The sequence below is a fragment of the Rhinopithecus bieti genome, unplaced genomic scaffold (genome assembly GCF_001698545.2).
Source record: "Rhinopithecus bieti isolate Rb0 unplaced genomic scaffold, ASM169854v2 scaffold_42565, whole genome shotgun sequence".
Lineage (NCBI taxonomy): Eukaryota > Metazoa > Chordata > Mammalia > Primates > Cercopithecidae > Rhinopithecus > Rhinopithecus bieti.
This window is the reverse complement of record NW_016818029.1, coordinates 32,743-49,117: the sequence shown is the minus strand read 5'-3', so window position 1 is coordinate 49,117 and position 16,375 is coordinate 32,743. Positions and strand designations below refer to the sequence as shown.

The 16,375-nt window shown below is 37.6% G+C and overlaps 1 protein-coding gene across 1 annotated transcript in view; it reads left to right on the top strand.

The window, feature by feature from the left end:
* The window catches only part of RNF13 (ring finger protein 13), a 167,981-nt gene that overhangs the window by 129,959 nt on the left and 21,647 nt on the right, over positions 1-16,375 (top strand). The gene's annotated exons all lie outside the window — the stretch shown is intronic.

Sequence of the window (16,375 nt, the reverse complement as noted above, 5' to 3'; positions counted from 1 at the left end):
TTCAGTTAAGAATGAATGTGAGAGATGATCTTTTGCTGTGATGACCTAGTGAAGGCAGAAGAGGGATGCACAGTCTGCAGAGAATTTAAAAACAATAATTAAACTAACCAAAATGCTTATAAATATTATCACCATGTGTCATTAGTTCTAAACAATGTCAGTGGATAAAATATTTTTCTGCACCAGGTGGACTACTCCCACTTACCTTCCTCCTATTCTGTCTCCCATGGTATAACACTGTATAGTGTTGTATTAATTAAACACATAGGTAGCTGTTATATATCATCACTTATATATATCATCTTAATTTTCATACTTTTATGAACTATATACTATTATTATTTTCCCTTTATAGATGAGGAAAAATAGGGTCAGGGACATTAGGAATTTTAATATCACATAGCCAGTATTGACAGAACTACAGGAGAGGTGTGACTATAATACCATAGCCAATGTAAGTTTCCCCTATAGTATAGTTTCTCTGTGGTTTAGTGATCTTTTAGTGCAGATATCTACTTGATAAATCCTTTTGGCTAGCACTTCCCAGACTTCATTTTCATATACGAGCAAAAGTATTCTGTTTTTTAATTCAGCAGTGAAAAGTGTAGGGAGTGGAGGGAGAAAATAGAGAAAAGACAATAAAACATAGTTCTGCCACATTTTCATTTTCAAATAATAAAATGTTTTATAAACCTGCCATTTACCATTAACATTTAAAAAACAGAACACTTAACAACAAAAAAGGAGGAAAAGAACATCATGTTAAAATAATGAATAGACATTTCTAAAAATGCACTGCATTTTACATTTACATTATCATTATACAGTGATTTACATTATTATACAGTGTGGATTAGTTAACAGTTTTTTTGTTTTGTTTTGTTTTTAAGAGATGGGGTCTCATCTCACTGTGTTGCTCAGGCTGAGCTTGAACTCCTGGGCTCAAGTGATCATCCCACCTCAGCTTCTCACGTAGCTAAGACTATAGGCATGTGCCCCTGGGCCCAGCTTGGATTAGTTAAGATTTCTACATAGACCAGAACTAGTTTGAAGATTAGGAATTACTTTTTTAGGCTTCATTTTGTGTGTTAAAAATATGTTTAAAAAGGCTGGGCGCGGTGACTCACACCTTTAATCCCAGCACTTAGGGAGTCCGAGGCAGAGGGATCACGAGGTCAGGAGATTGAGACCATCCTGGCCAACATGATGAAACCCCGTCTCTACTAAAATACAAAAAAATTAGCCATAGTACTAGCTACTCAGGAGGCTGAGGCAGGGGAGTCACTTGAACCTGGGAGGCAGAGGTTGCAGTGAGCCAAGATCACTGCACTGCAGTCCAGCCTGGTGACAGAGCAAGACTCCATCTCAAAAAAAAAAAAAAAAAGTTTAAAAAATGGTGATATTGTCCTGGGTTTAAAGGGAATGCATGTCATTGGCTTTTCCTCTGAGTAAGATGGGTAGCTATAGTAGGATTTTGAACAGAGGAGAGAGAGAATGTCTCAGTTAACTGTTAAAAGGATCCTTCTGCTGGCATATTAAGAATAGGTTATTAGAGGGCAAAGGGTGTAGACAGAGAGAACAGACAGGAAAGTTATTGTAGTAATTCAGGTGTGATACAAATGTGGCTTGGGCTGATTATCAGTGGAGGAGAAGAAATCTTCAAATACTGGCTATATCTGGAGATGGAATATACTGAATTTACTGATGGACTAGATATTGGGAGAGGAGACAAGGATGACTCCAGATTTTTTGGTCTGAACAACAAAATGGATGGTCTATTTAAGGAAAGTCCTTAAATAGAAATAAGGATGGTTAATGTATGAAAGAGCAGGTTTTAGCAGGGAAATTGGAAGGTTGGTATTGAACATAATGGAATTTCAGATGTCTATTAGATGTTAGAAATGAGTCTGGAGTTTAAGACAGAGGTCTGAACTGGAAATACTGCCACGAAAATATATTTATATCAGTAGACTGGATGAGATTACCAAGAGAGTGAGTACAGATAGAAGAATACCAAAGACACTGTGGGGCATACCATCATTAAGTAGAAGAGGAATCAGAAGTGGCAGCAGTGGAAACTGAGAAGGTGTGACCAATTACACAGGAAGAAAATCAGGAGAGCATGATTTACCAGAAACCCAGTGATGCAAATCTATCAGGGAGCAAAGAATGCTAACCTGTGTCAGTGCTCCTGAACATACGTAAGATGAGAGCTCAGTATTAACCATTAGAGACTACTGATAATCTTGATGAGCAGTTGACAGAGTGGTCAGGCCAAAAATCTGATTGTAGTAGATTTAAGAGAGAATGGAAAGAGAAGAATTGGAGATAATTTTTTAAAGAAGTTTAACTAAAAAACAGGAGCAAAGAAATGGGGTCATAGCTGGTAGGGGAAGTTGAGTCAAGAAATAACAGCATGTTTGTTTGCTAAAGGAAATTGATGATGTAGGTGACAGATGGGAGAGTTCCTGTAGTGTTTTTGAGAAGGCAAGAGGAAATTGGATCTCTTGCACAAAAAGGCGGACTGGCCTTAGGTAGTATCATAGAGACTTGAGCTAAGGGAAAGTAGAATATGTGGGTGAAAAATCACAATAGGTGGGTATTTGTAGTGGTGTGTCTGTGGAAATGTTCTTTGCTTTCATTCCTCTCAGTTGCTTAGGAAATCACCAACTGAGGGTGAGGACAGAGGAGGAGGTATTGGAGCTTTTAAGAACAGAGGTATAAAATACTATTATTCCAGGAGAGTAGGAGGAGGAATGGACTAGGGAAATATAATATGGTTGCTTGGCAGCCTGAACCCATTATGAACCCATCAGCATAACTGTTTTTCTCTATGGAGTGGTGTTTTATCATCACTTTTTTCAAAATGTGAAGTATAACATTTATACAGAAGAGTATGTAGGATACATATTTCTAGAACTATCCAGTTCAAGAGATAGAACATTACTACCACCCTAGGAGCTATTATGTTCCCTTCTAGATAAATAATCCTTTCTTGTCCTCTGGAGGTAATGACTATCCTGGCTTATGATAATTTCACTGCCTTTCTCAAATTGTACCACATATGAATGCATACCTAAACAGTTGGCTTAATTTTGCCTATTTTGAATTATATTTTCTTACCTCTTATTAATTTTTTAATGAAATTTATACACTTTATTGCATGTAGGTATAGTTCATGTACTTTCATTCTGTCTTTTAAAGATTTTACTTATCCACTTTACTGTTAATTGACGTTCATTTTTTTTCAGTTTAGGGCTATTATAAACCATACTTTTGAGAATATACTTGTACATATATCCTGCTGCATATGTCCATGAATTTCTTTAGTATGTATACCTAGAAGTAGATTAATTTGATCATAGTATATACCTATTTTCAATTTTATTGGATAATGCAAAATCATTTCCAAAGGGATTGATGGTACCAGTTTCTACTCTCACCAACAGTGTGTAGGAGTTCCTGTTGTTCCATGTATTTATCCAATACTTTGTACTGAAGGACTTTTAAATCTTAGCCATTCTGGTGGGTTTATAACTCATTGCTGTTTTACTTTTTATTTCCCTTCTAGCAATGAGGTTAAATATCTGTTCACATTATTTGCCAGTTGGATTTTCACTTTCACGAAGTACCTTTCATGATATATGCCCATGTGTCTGTTCCATATGTGGGAGGAATTCTTTATATGTTCCTACAAGCCCCTCTGGAAGTGTAGTGTATGGCAATTTAGTTCTTCAATAATTTTGTGTGTTTTAACTGTCTTTTTCTAGTTTATGGACCAAAATTCTTGATTTTCATGGTAGTGTTCTTCTATTTTTGTTTTGTTTGTTTTGATTTGATTTGTTTTTTTGAGACAGAGTCTCCCTCTGTCCCCCAGGCTGGAGTGGAGTGGCGTGATCTTGGCTCACTGCAAGCTCTGCCTCCCAGGTTCACACTATTCTCTTGCGTCACCCTCCTGAGTAGCTGGGACTACATGCACCCGCCACCATGCCTGGCTCATTTTTTGTATTTTTAGTAGAGACAGGGTTTCGCCATGTTAGCCAGGATGATCTCGATCTCCTGACATCATGATCCGCCCACCTTGGCCTCCCGAAGTGCTGGGATTACAGGCATGAGCTACTGTGCCCAGCCTCTTCCATGTTTTTAGAGAACGTTTTTTTTTTTTTTTTTTTTTTATTTTTTTGAGAGGGAGTCTTGCTTTGCCGCCCAGGCTGGAGTGCAGTGGCCGGATCTCAGCTCACTGCAAGCTCCGCCTCCTGGGTTCACGCCATTCTCCTGTCTCAGCCTCCCAAGTAGCTGGGACTACAGGGGCCCGCCTCGTCGCGCGGCTAGTTTTTTGTATTTTTTAGTAGAGACGGGATTTCACCGTATTAGCCAGGATGGTCTCGATCTCCTGACCTCGTGATCCGCCCGTCTCGGCCTCCCAAAGTGCTGGGATTACAGGCTTGAGCCACCGCGCCCGGCCTAGGGAACGTTTTCTATCCCAAGATCATACAGATGTTATTTTATATTACCTTCTGAAAGCTTTATATTTTTGTCTTTTGTGTTTAATCCACATGAATTGATTGTGTAAAATTGGAGTCCAATTTGAGTTTTTTTCCAGTTTGATATTTTATATAAGGGTATCCAATTGTTCCAAAGCTAATTATTGAAAATACACTGTTCTACAGTGTCACTTCTGATGTAAATTAAGGTCCAGATGTGTGTGGGTTTGTTTCTGGATTTCTCTTGGTTTTATTGTTTAACCGTGTATCAGTATCACACTGTTTCAGTTACAGTAGGTTTATGGTAAGACCTAATAGAGCTAGTCTTCCCACTTTGGTTTTTTTCAATAGTGTTTACCTATGTTTAACACTTTGCCTTTCCACTTAAAGGTAAAAATCGACTTGCCATGGCCACCCCACCTCCAAGTATATGCATAAAAAAAAAAAGATTGTATTTTTTATTGTAGCAGAATACACACAGCATAAAATTTACCATTTTAATCATTTTGAAGTACCTTCACGTTGTTATGCAACCATCACCACCATCCATCTCCAGACCTCTTTATCTTCCCAAACTGAAGCTCTGTACCTGTTAAACAGTAACTCCCCATTTCCACTTCCCCTTAGCCACTGGCATCTACCATTCTACTTACTGTCTCTGAATTCGACTATGTAGGTACATCACGTAAGTGGAATTACCTGATATTCGTCCTGTTTCTGACTTATTTCACTTACCGTAATGTTTTCAAGGATTATCCATGTTGTAGCATATATCAGAATGTCTTTACTTTTTCTGGCTGAATAATAGTCTGTTGTGTATTTTTACCACATTTTGTTTATTTATTCTTATTAGTGAATACGAATTGGTTACACCTTTTGGCTATTGTAAATAATGCTGCAATGAACATTGATAAAAAAAGTATCTGTTTGAGTCCATGGATTCAATTATTTTGGGTATATACCAAGGAGTGATATTGTGTAACTTTATGAGGAACCTGGATACTGTCTTCCACAGTTACTGTACCATTTTACATTCTCAGCAGCAATGCTCAAGGGTTCCTATTTCGCCACATCCTTGTCAACACTTGCTGTATTCTGTTCTTTTGTTTTAATATAGCTATCCTAATGGGTATGAAGTGGTACCTTAATGTGGTTTTATTTGCATTTCCCTACTGACTAATGATGTTGAGCGTCTTTTGTGCTTATTGTCCACTTGTATATTTCCTTGGGCAAATTATCTGTTCAAGTACTTGCTCATTTTCAATTGGGTGGTTTATCATTTTGTTCTTGAGTTATAGGAGTTCTTTGTATATTCTAGATAACATGATTTGCAAATATTTTTCCCATTCTGTCAGTTGTCACTTTCTTGATAATGTCCTTTTATGTACAGAAGTTTCAAATTTTGATGTAGTCCAATTTACCTGTTTTCTTTTTTTTGTGCTTATGATATGAAGCATCAGCAAAACTTTTTTTTTTTTTTCTTATGAAGGATATTAAAGAATACCTCAGTAAATGGAAAAGCATCCCACATTCATGGATTGGAAGACTTAATATTGTTAAGATATCAAGACTACCCAAAGTATTCTACAAATTCAGCACAATTCCTATCAAAATTCCAAGAACTTTTTTGCAGAAATAAAAAGTTTAAATTTTGATTAAGTCCAATTTACCTTATGATGTCATATCTAAGAATACATTGCTAAATCCAAGATCATAAAGATTTACCCCTATGTTTTCTTCAAAGTTTTATGGTTTTAGCTTATATTTAGGTCTTTTATCAATTTAGAGTTCATTTTTATATATAGTAAATATGAGGTAGGGCTCCCGGCTTATTTTTTTGTATGTGGAAATCCAGTTATCCCAGCACCATTTGTTGAAGAGACTGTTTTCTCATTGAATATCTTGGCACTCTCATCAAAAATAAATTGGCCATAGATGTATGATTTTATTTATGGACTCTCAGGTACATTCCTTTGGTCTATATGATTATCCTTATGCCAGTCCCACACTATTTTGATTACTCTAGTTTTGTAGTAAGTTTTGAAACTAAGAATTGTGAGTCCACTACATTTGTTGTTCTTTTTCAGTATTTTAGCTATTCAGGGTCCTTTGCAATTCCCTAATAACTTGAGAATAATTTGAGGATAGAACTTTCTATTTTTGCAAAAAAGTTATTAGAATTTTGATGGGGATTGTGCTAAATTTGTAGATTGCTTTGGGTAGTCTTGACATCTTAACAATATTAAGTCTTCCAATCCATGAATATGGGATGCTTTTCCATTTATTGATGTCTTCTTTAATTTCCTTCAGGAGTGTCATGTAATTTTCAGTCTATAAGTCTTTAATCTCCTTAGATTTATTTCTAGGTATTTTATTATTTTAGATACTATTATAAATAGAATTCCTTTCTAAATTTCTTTTATGGATTTTTCATTGCTGGTATGGAGAAACGCAACTGATTTTTATGCATTGATCTTACAACCTACAAGTTTGATGAATTTGTATATAGCGCTGGTAGCTTTCTTGTGGATTCTTGGGGATTTCCTATATAGCAGATTGTATTAGCCTGTTCTCACACTACTATAGGAAATACCCAGGACTGGGTAATTTATAAATGAAAGGTTTAATTTACTCACAGTTCCACATTGCTGGAGAAGCCTTGGGAAACTTATAATCATGGTGGAAGGCAAAGGAGAAGCAGACATCTTCTTCATAGGATGGAATGAGGGCAAGCAGGGGAAATACCAGATGCTTATAAAACCATCAGATCTCGTGACACTCACTGTCATGAAAACAGCATGGGGGAAACTGCCCCCATGATCCAATACCTCCACCTAGTCCTGCCCCTGACATGTGGGGATTATGTGTATTATAATTCAAGATGAGATTTTGGGTGGAGACACAGCCAAACCATATCACAGATCATGTCATCTGTGAATAGGTGTAGTTTTACTTCCTTCTTTCCAACATGGATTTATTTCATTTTCTTGTGTAACTGCTTCTAGAACTTACAGTACAATATTGAATAACAGTGGTGAAAGTGGCCATTCTACTTTCTTTCTGATTTTAAAGCAAAAACTTGGAGTCCTTCACCAGTGAGTATTTTAGCTGTCAGTCGTTGTTGTTGTTTTTAATAAATGCCCTTTATCAAGTTGATGAAGTCCCCTACTATATAGGTTCATTTTTTTGGCATGTTGAAATCTACTTGTTCCAGCATTATTTGTTGAAAAGACTGTCCTTTCTCCCTTGAATCACCTTTGCTCCACTGTTAGAGGGCAGTTGACTATATTTGTGTGAGTCTTTTTCTGGAATCTCTATTCTGTCCCATTTATCTGTTTATTCTTTCACCAGTACCACACCACCTTGATTACTGTACTTTTGTTTTGTTTTGTTCTGAGATGGAGTCTTGCTGTGTTGCCCAGGCTGGCATGCAGAGGTGCAATCTCAGCTCATTGCAACCTCTGCCTCCCAGGTTCATGCAGTTCTCCTGCCTCAGCCTCCCGTGTAGCTGGGAGTACAGGCATGTGCCACCATGCCTGGCTAATTTTTTTTGTATTTTTAGTAGAGACGGGGTTTCACCATGTTGCTAGGCTGGTCTCGAACTCCTGACCTCAAGTGATCCGCCTAGCTCTGCCTCCCAAAGTGCTGGGATTACAGGTGTGAGCCACCGTGCCGGCTGATTACTTTACAGTAAGTCTTAACATTGGGTAGTGTCAGTTCGTTGACTTTGTTTCTTCAGTATGATGTTGGCTGTTTTGGTCTTTTGCCTTTCCATATGTACTTGTGAACTAGTTTGTTATCCAAAAAAATAAATTGCTGAGTTTTTGATTGGGATTGCATTGAATTTATAAATCGAGTTGGGAATCCTGCTTGGTCATGGTGTATAATTTTTTATATACTGATATTCAGTTTTCTAATTTTGTTTAGGATTTATCATCTATATTCATGATAGTTGCTAGTCAGTAGTTTTCCTTTCTTGTGATGTCTTTGCCTAGTTGTGAGATTTGAATAATAACTGGCTTCACAGAATGAGTTATGAAGTATACCCCCTGCTGTTTTCTGGAAAAAATTGTAAAGAATTCGGGTAATTTCTTTCCTGAGTGTTTGGCAGAATTCACTAGCGAACCTATCTGGATATGGTGTCTGATGTTTTGGAAGGTTATTAGTTATTGGTTTGGGTTCTTTAATAGACCTAGGCCTATTCAGATTGTATATTTCTTTTTGTGTGGCTTTTGGCAGATTGTGCCTTTCTGAGTAATTGGTACATTTTATCTGTTACCAGATTTGTAGGCATAGAATTGTTTAGTATTCCTTTATTATTGTTTTTATATTCATAGGATGAATAGTGATGACCCCTTTTCTAAAATTTTTGATATTAATAATTTGTGTCTTTTGTCTCTTTTTCTTGGTTCACCTAGCTAGATATTGATTTCGTTGATCTTTTCAAAGAACAATATTTTGGTTTTGTTGACTTTCTGTATTGAATTTCTGGTGTTTTTTGGTTGTGTGTGTGTGTGTGTGTGTGTGTGTGTGTGTTTGAGACAAGGTCTCACTCTGTCACCTAGGCTGGAGTGCAGTGGCACAACCATGGCTGACTGCAGCCTTGACTTCCCAGGCTCAACCAACCCTTCCACCTCAGCCTTCCAAGTAACTGGAACTACAGGTGTGTACCACTGTGCCCGGCTACTTTTTAAATTTTATTTCTTTAGAGACAGGGTCTCACTATGTTGCCAGGTCTGAATTCCTGTCCTCAAGTGATCCTCCCACTTTGGCCTCCCAAAGTGCTGGGATTACAGGCATGAGCCACCACACCCAGCCTGATTTTCTGCTTTTACTTGCATTGATTTGTTCAATTTTTATTTCTTTTTTTCTGCTTACTTTGAATTTAATTTGCTCTGTTTCTAGTTTCTTAAAGGTAAAGCTTAGATTATTGATTTTAGCTTTCTTCTTTTCTAATATATATATTTAGTGCTATAAATTTCCCTGCACTGCTTTCATTGCATTTTACAATTTTTTAATTATATATAATAGTTGTACATATTTATGGCATACATGTTATATTTTGATATGTGCATACAATATGTAATGACCAAATCAGGATAATTGGGATATTCATCACCCCAAGCAATGATCATTTTTGTGTATGTGTTGGGAATAATTCAAAGCTTCTCATCTAGCTATTTGAAATATATAACTTTATTGTTAACTATAGTTGTCTCACCATACTATCAAAAACTAGAACTTATTCCTTCTGTTTTTGTACCCAGTAGCCAGCCTCTCTTCACTACCCGCTTCCACCCTTCCCAGCATCTGGTAACCACTAGTTTGCTCTCTACCTCCATCAGATCAGTTTTCTTAGTTCCCATATACGAGTGAGAACATGGGATATTTGTCTTTCTGGGCTTGGCTTCTGTCACTTGGCATCATGTCCTCTAGTTCCATCCATGTTGCTGCAAATAACAGGGTTTTTTTTTTTATGGCTGAATAGTATTCCATTGTGTGTATATACCACATTTTCTTTATCCATTCATCCATTGATAGATACTGAGGTTGATTCCATATCTTGGCTATTGTGAATAGTGCTGCAGTAAACATGGAAGTACAGGTATCTCTTCAATATACTGATTTTCCTTTCTTTTGGACACATATCCAGCAATGGGATTGCTGGGTCATATGGTAGTTTCATTTTTACTTTTTTGAGGAACCTCAATACTGTTTTGCCTAGTAGCCATACTAATTTATATTCCCACCAGCAGTGTACGGGGTGGTCGCCTTTCTCCCGCCACGTCACATGTTCCTCTTGCATCGTACAATACAGTCATCTCTTCCCAATAGTATCCAAAGTCATAACTCATTCTGGCATCAACTCAAAAATCCAAAGTCTAAAGTCTCATCTGAGACTCAAGACACATTTCCTTCCACCTATTAGCCCATAAAATCAAAAACAAATTCTTAACTTCCAAGATACAATGGTGGTGCAAGTATTAGGTAAACATTCGCATTCCAAAAGGGAGGAATTGGCCAAAAGAAAGGGAAATAGGCCCCACACAGGTCTGAAACCTAGCAGGGCAGACATTAAACTTTAAAGCTCCAACATAATCTTTGACTCTGTGTCCCACATCCAAGGACACTGGTGCAAGGGGTGGGATCCCAAGGCCTTGGGATGCTCCATCCCTGTGGCTCTCACAGGTTGGAGTCTGGTGTCTATGCCTTTTCAATGCTGAGGGTGCAAGCTGCTGGTGGCTCTACCCTTCTTGGGTCTGGACGGTAGCAGCCCGGTTTCCATAGCTTCACTAGACTGTCCTGGTAGGGAGTCTGTGTTGGGGATCCAACCTCACGTTTCCCTTCAATACTGCATTAGCAGAGTTTCTGTCTGGGGGCTACGTCCTGTGACAGACTTCTGCCTGGGACCCAGGCTTTCTAATACATCCTCTGAAATCTAGATTGGAACCTGGCAAGCCGCCTTTTCTTTTGAATGCTGCACACCTACAGCCTTAATACCACATGGAAGCCACCAAGGATTATAGCTTGTGCTCTCCAGAGCAGTGTCCCAAACTGTACCAGGGTCCCTTTGGAGCTGAGGCTGGAGCTGGAGCAGCCAGGATGCAGGGAGCAGCCTCTTAAGATGGTGCAGGGCAGTGGCTCCCCAGGCCTGACCCACTAAACCATTCTTTCCTCCTAGGCCTCTGGGCTTGTGATGGGAGGGGCTGACTTTTGAGGCTTTTTTTTTTTTTTTTTTTTAATTGTCTTAGATATTAGCACTTGGCTCTCTTTTAGTAATGTTAATCAAAAATGGTTGGTTCACAGCCCACTTGTATTCTTTTGAATGCTGCACACCTACAGCCTTAATACCACATGGAAGCCACCAAGGATTACAGCTTGCACTCTCCAGAGTAGCTATTGTAAATGAGATTACTTTCTTGATTTATTTTTCAGATTGTTTGCCCTTGACATATACAAATGATACTGATTTTTATATGTTGATTTTATATCCTGCAACTGTACTGAATTTGCAATTAGTTCTAACGTTTCTTTTCTTTTTCTTTGTTCTTTTTTTTTTTGAGATGGAGTCTAGCTTTGTCACCTAGGCTGGAGTGCAGTGGTAAGATCTTGGCTCACTGCAACCTCTGCCTCCCAGGTTCAAGCAATTCTCCTTCCTCGGCCTCCCAAGTAGCAGGTACCCACCACCATGCCCAGCTAATTTTTGTATTTTTAGTAGAGATGGGGTTTCACCATGTGGCCAGTCTGGTTTCGAACTCCTGACCTCAAGTGATCCACCTGCCCCAGCCTCCCAAAGTGTTAGGATTACAGGCATGAGCCCCCATGCCCAGCCTCTAACAGTTTCTTGATAGAGTTTTCTTTGGTTTTTAAAATATACAATCATGTCGTCTGTGAACAAGGTGAATTTGACTTCTTCCTTTCCAGTTTGGTAGTTTTCAGCAGTGAAGGCATCCAGTCCTGGGCTTTTCTTTGATGGGAGACTTTTAATTACTGTTTCAGTTTAATTACTTGCTATTGGTCTGTGCAGACTTTCTTTTTCTTTATGGTTCAGTCTCGATAGGTGCTACATTTCTATGAATTTGTCCATTTTTTCTAGGTTATCTAATTTGTTGGCATATAATTATTCATAAAATCTCTAATCATTATATTTCTACTATATTGATTGTAATGTTTTTGTTTCATTTATACTTTGAGTGTTTTCTCTTGTTTTTTTGTTAGTCTAGCGAAAGGTATGTTGACTTTATCTTTTCAAAAAACAATTTTTTCTTTCAGTTATCTTTTGTATTTTTTCAGTCTGAATTTTATTTCTGCTCTGATCTGTATTATTTCTTTCTACTAATTTTAGATTTTGTTTATTCTTGTTTTTCTAGTTCCTTGAGGTGGATGGTTCAGTTGTTTATATGAAGGTGTTCTCCTTTTTTGATGGAGATGCTTATTGCTATGAACTTCCTACTTAGCATTGCTTTTGCTTGTCCCATAGATTTTGATGTGCTGTGTTTCCATTTTCATTAGCTCAAAAAAATTTTTATATTTCCTTTTTAATTTCTTTATTGACCCATTTTTTTTTATTCAGGAGCATGTTTAATTTTCACATATTTATAGTTTTCAAAGTCCCCCCCCCCCCCTTTTTTTTTTCTGAGACAGTGTCTCACTCTTTTGCCCAAAGCTGGAGTGCAGTTGCACAATCTCAGCTCAGTGCAGTATCAACCTCCCAAGTAGCTAGGAGGTCAGGCATGTACTACCACACCCAGCTAATTTTTTCGTAGAGATGAGGTTTTACCATGTTGCCCAAGGCTGGTCTCGAACTCCTGGACTCAAGTGATCTGCCTGCCTCAGCCTCCCAGATTGCTGGGATTACAGGCATGAACCACCACACTTGGTCCAAAGTTCCTCTTTAAAAAAGAATAAAAATGTAATTTTATTCTGGTGTGGTCAAAAAGATGCTCCATATGATTTTGACTTTTTTGAGTTTGCTGAGACTTGTTTTTTCTCCTAATGTGATCTGTCCTGGGGAATGTTCCATGTGCTGATGAGAAGAATGTATATTTCACAGAGTTGGATGAAGTGTTCTGTAAATGACAGTTATCATTATATAGTGATGTTTTTTGTCTCTTTTTATAGTGTTTGATGTTTATCTGATATAAATATAGCTATTATTGCTCTTTTTTGTTTTCTAATTGCATGGAATATCTTTTTCTACCCCTTTACTTTCAGTCTATGTGTCTTTATAGGTAAAGTGAGTTTCTTACCGGCAGCAGATCATTGGGTTCTGTTTTTCTATTCATTTAATCACTCTTTGTCTTTTAATTAGGACATTTAGTTCATTTACATTGTTATTATTGGTAGGTGAGAACTTACTCCTGTCATTTTGTTGTTTGTTTTCTGGTTGTTTTGTAACTCTTCTTTTACTTTCTTTTCTTTCTTTCTCTTTCATCTTTCTTTATGATTGTGCAAATTTCTCTGGTAGTATGTTTTAATTCCTTGCTGTTTATTTTTAGTGTTACCTATTATAGGTGTTTTGCTTTGTGGCTACTATGAGGCTTACAAAAAACATAAGTTATTTTGAATATATGAGAACTCAATGTTGATCACAAAGAAAAGACAAAAAACTTTACATTGTAATTTCATCCCCGACACACATTTTGACCTCTTGTTGACACAATTTACATCTTTTTATATTGCCTGACTTTTAACAGATAGTCATAGTTTTTGTTTTGGTAGATTTAGCCTTCATACTAGAGATACCACAGTTATAATATTAGAGTATTGTAAATTTGTATACTTTTACCAATGGCTTTTATAACTTCAGATATTTTCTTGTTGCATGTTAGTATCCTTTTGTTCCAGACTGAAGGACTACCTTTGACATTTTTTATAAGATGAATTCCTTCAGCTTTTGTTTGTTTTCAAAAGTCATTATCTCTCATTTATGGTCGAAGGATAGCTTTGCTGGGGACAGTATTCTCAGTTGGCAGTTTTTTTTTTTTTCCTTTAGCTTTTTAATATGTCACCCCACTCCCTTCAGGCATGTATGGTTGCTACTGGATGTCCATTAACAGATGAATTAGAGCTCTTATATTATGCTTCTTTTTTTCTGCTTTTATGCTCCTCTTTTTGTTTTTGACTTTTGAGAATTTGATGATTGTATGCCTTGGGATAGTCTTATTGGGGTTTAATCTGTTTGGTAATCTTTGGCCTTCCTGTGCCTGGATATTTATCTTTCTATAGATCTGGAAAGTTTTCGGTTATTATTTCTTTGAATAAGCTCTCTACCCCTTGCTCTTTCTTAACTTTGTCTTGAAGGCCAATGACTCTTAAATTTGCTCTTTTTAGGCTATTTTCTAGATATTATATGTGTTCTTCCTTTTTATTCTCCTATGTCTCCTCTCTTTATGTATTTTCAAATTGTCTTTGAGTTCACTGATTCTTTCTTCTGCTTAATTAGTTCTGTCAAAACCCTCTCATGCATTTTTAGTTCAGCCAACGTATTTCACAGTTCCAGGATTTCTATTTTTTTAATTTTTTAAATCTCTTTGTTAAATTTTTCTGGTAAGTTTCTAAAGTGTTTTACTCTGCTATCTTGGAGTTCCCCAGGTTTCTCCAAAATTGCCATTTTGAATTCTTGATCAGAGAACTTACACATCTTCATCTCAGGTTGGTAGGGTGTCACTGGCTCCTTGCTTTGTAAATTTGGGAAGGTCGTGCTTCCCTGTTTGATGTTGTTTCTTACAGATGTACATTTATGTCTTCACATTTATTTGTTATTTATTCTAGTTTTTGCTGTTTGCCTTTGCTTGGTCTTTCAGGTATGGTTTGTTGCATTCTCTTAGACTTAGATCACTGCCTTCTTGTCAGCACTAGATGGCACCCTAAGCCCAGGTTTGCTTGGCTTTCACAGAAGTTCAGAACACTGACCATCTAGGGTTAGGGGATGTTCCAAAGGGGATTCCCTGGCTGGGGTTGGTGGGGAAGGGAATTAGCTGGGAGTTTGTGCCCAGAAGACCCGTGGAAGGTGCTTCCTACTGCTGCTGATCCACTGTCCCTCTGATTTGGCATCTCCTTTGGCTGAGATAAAGAACAGCCCCAAGTTTCCTTTGCTGGAGTTGCTAGCCCTACTTCCACGTTTGTCCATAGCTGTCTTCAGATTTTCTCCCAACAGGCACTAGTAATGCTTCCTGTGGGTTGAGGCAGGAACAGCTTTCCTGCATAGTAACTTTAGACAGTGAGGAAACTGGCTCTCTACCTCAGTCTCAGTTTCTCCAGGATAGGAACCATAAGTCTTGGAGACTTTTTTACTCAGTGCCTAATAACTTAAGGGAGGGGCATCCTGGACAGAGAAGTCCATTCTCTCTTCTGCTCATAATTTTTCTTTTCTTTGTGCCACCAAGGATTGTCACAGCCTCAGTTTTGAGTTCTGGAATATTAGTGCTGATAATGTTGTCACTCTATAGTTGTTTTTCATTTTCTGTATGGAAAAATCAACTCAGATTGCTTCTACTCTGCCATTTTGGTAACATCACTACATTTTACAAATTCTGATATGTTGTATTTTTATTTTCACTTAGCTCAAAACATTTTAAAATTTATCTTGAGATTTCTTCTTTGACCTACTTGTTATTCAGAAGTGTGTTTTCTAATCTCCACATGTTTTGGAATTTTCCAGCTATCTGTATTTATATGTTCCTAGTTTAACTCCATTGTGGTCTGCATGATAATATTGTAAGATTCTTAGTTTTTAAAAAAATTTGTTAAAGTATACTTTATGTCCCAGAATGTGGTCTCTCAGTGGATGAATGTTCCATGTGAGCTGGAAAGGAATGTATATTCTGCTTCTTGTTGGATGATGAAGTAGTGTGTACGTCAATTAAATCCAGTTGACTGGTGCTGTTGAGTTCAGCTGTGACCTTACTCCTTTTCTGCCTGCTGGATCTATTTCAGATAGAGGGGTATTGATGTCTCTAACTATAATAGCAGATTCATCTGTTTCTCCTTGCAGTTCTATCAGTTTTTGCCTTATATATTTTGGCAGTCTATTAGGTGCATACACATTAAATACTGTTTTTTATATATATATATAATTTTTAAAATTTTTTATTTATTTATTTTGAGACAGAGTCTCACTCTGTTGCCCAGGCTGGAGTGCAGTGGTGTGATCTCGGCTCCCTGCAGCCTCTGCCTTCTAGGTTCAAACAATTCTCCTCCTTCAGCCTCCCAAGTAGCTGGGACTATAGGCAAGGACCATCATGCCCGGCTAATTTTGTATCTTTTAGTAGAGACGGGGTTTCACTATATTGGGCCAGGCTGGTCTCGAACTTCTGACCTCAAGTGATCCACCAGCCCCAAAAGTGCTGGGATTACAGGCATGAGCCACCGTGCCTGGCCATATTTTT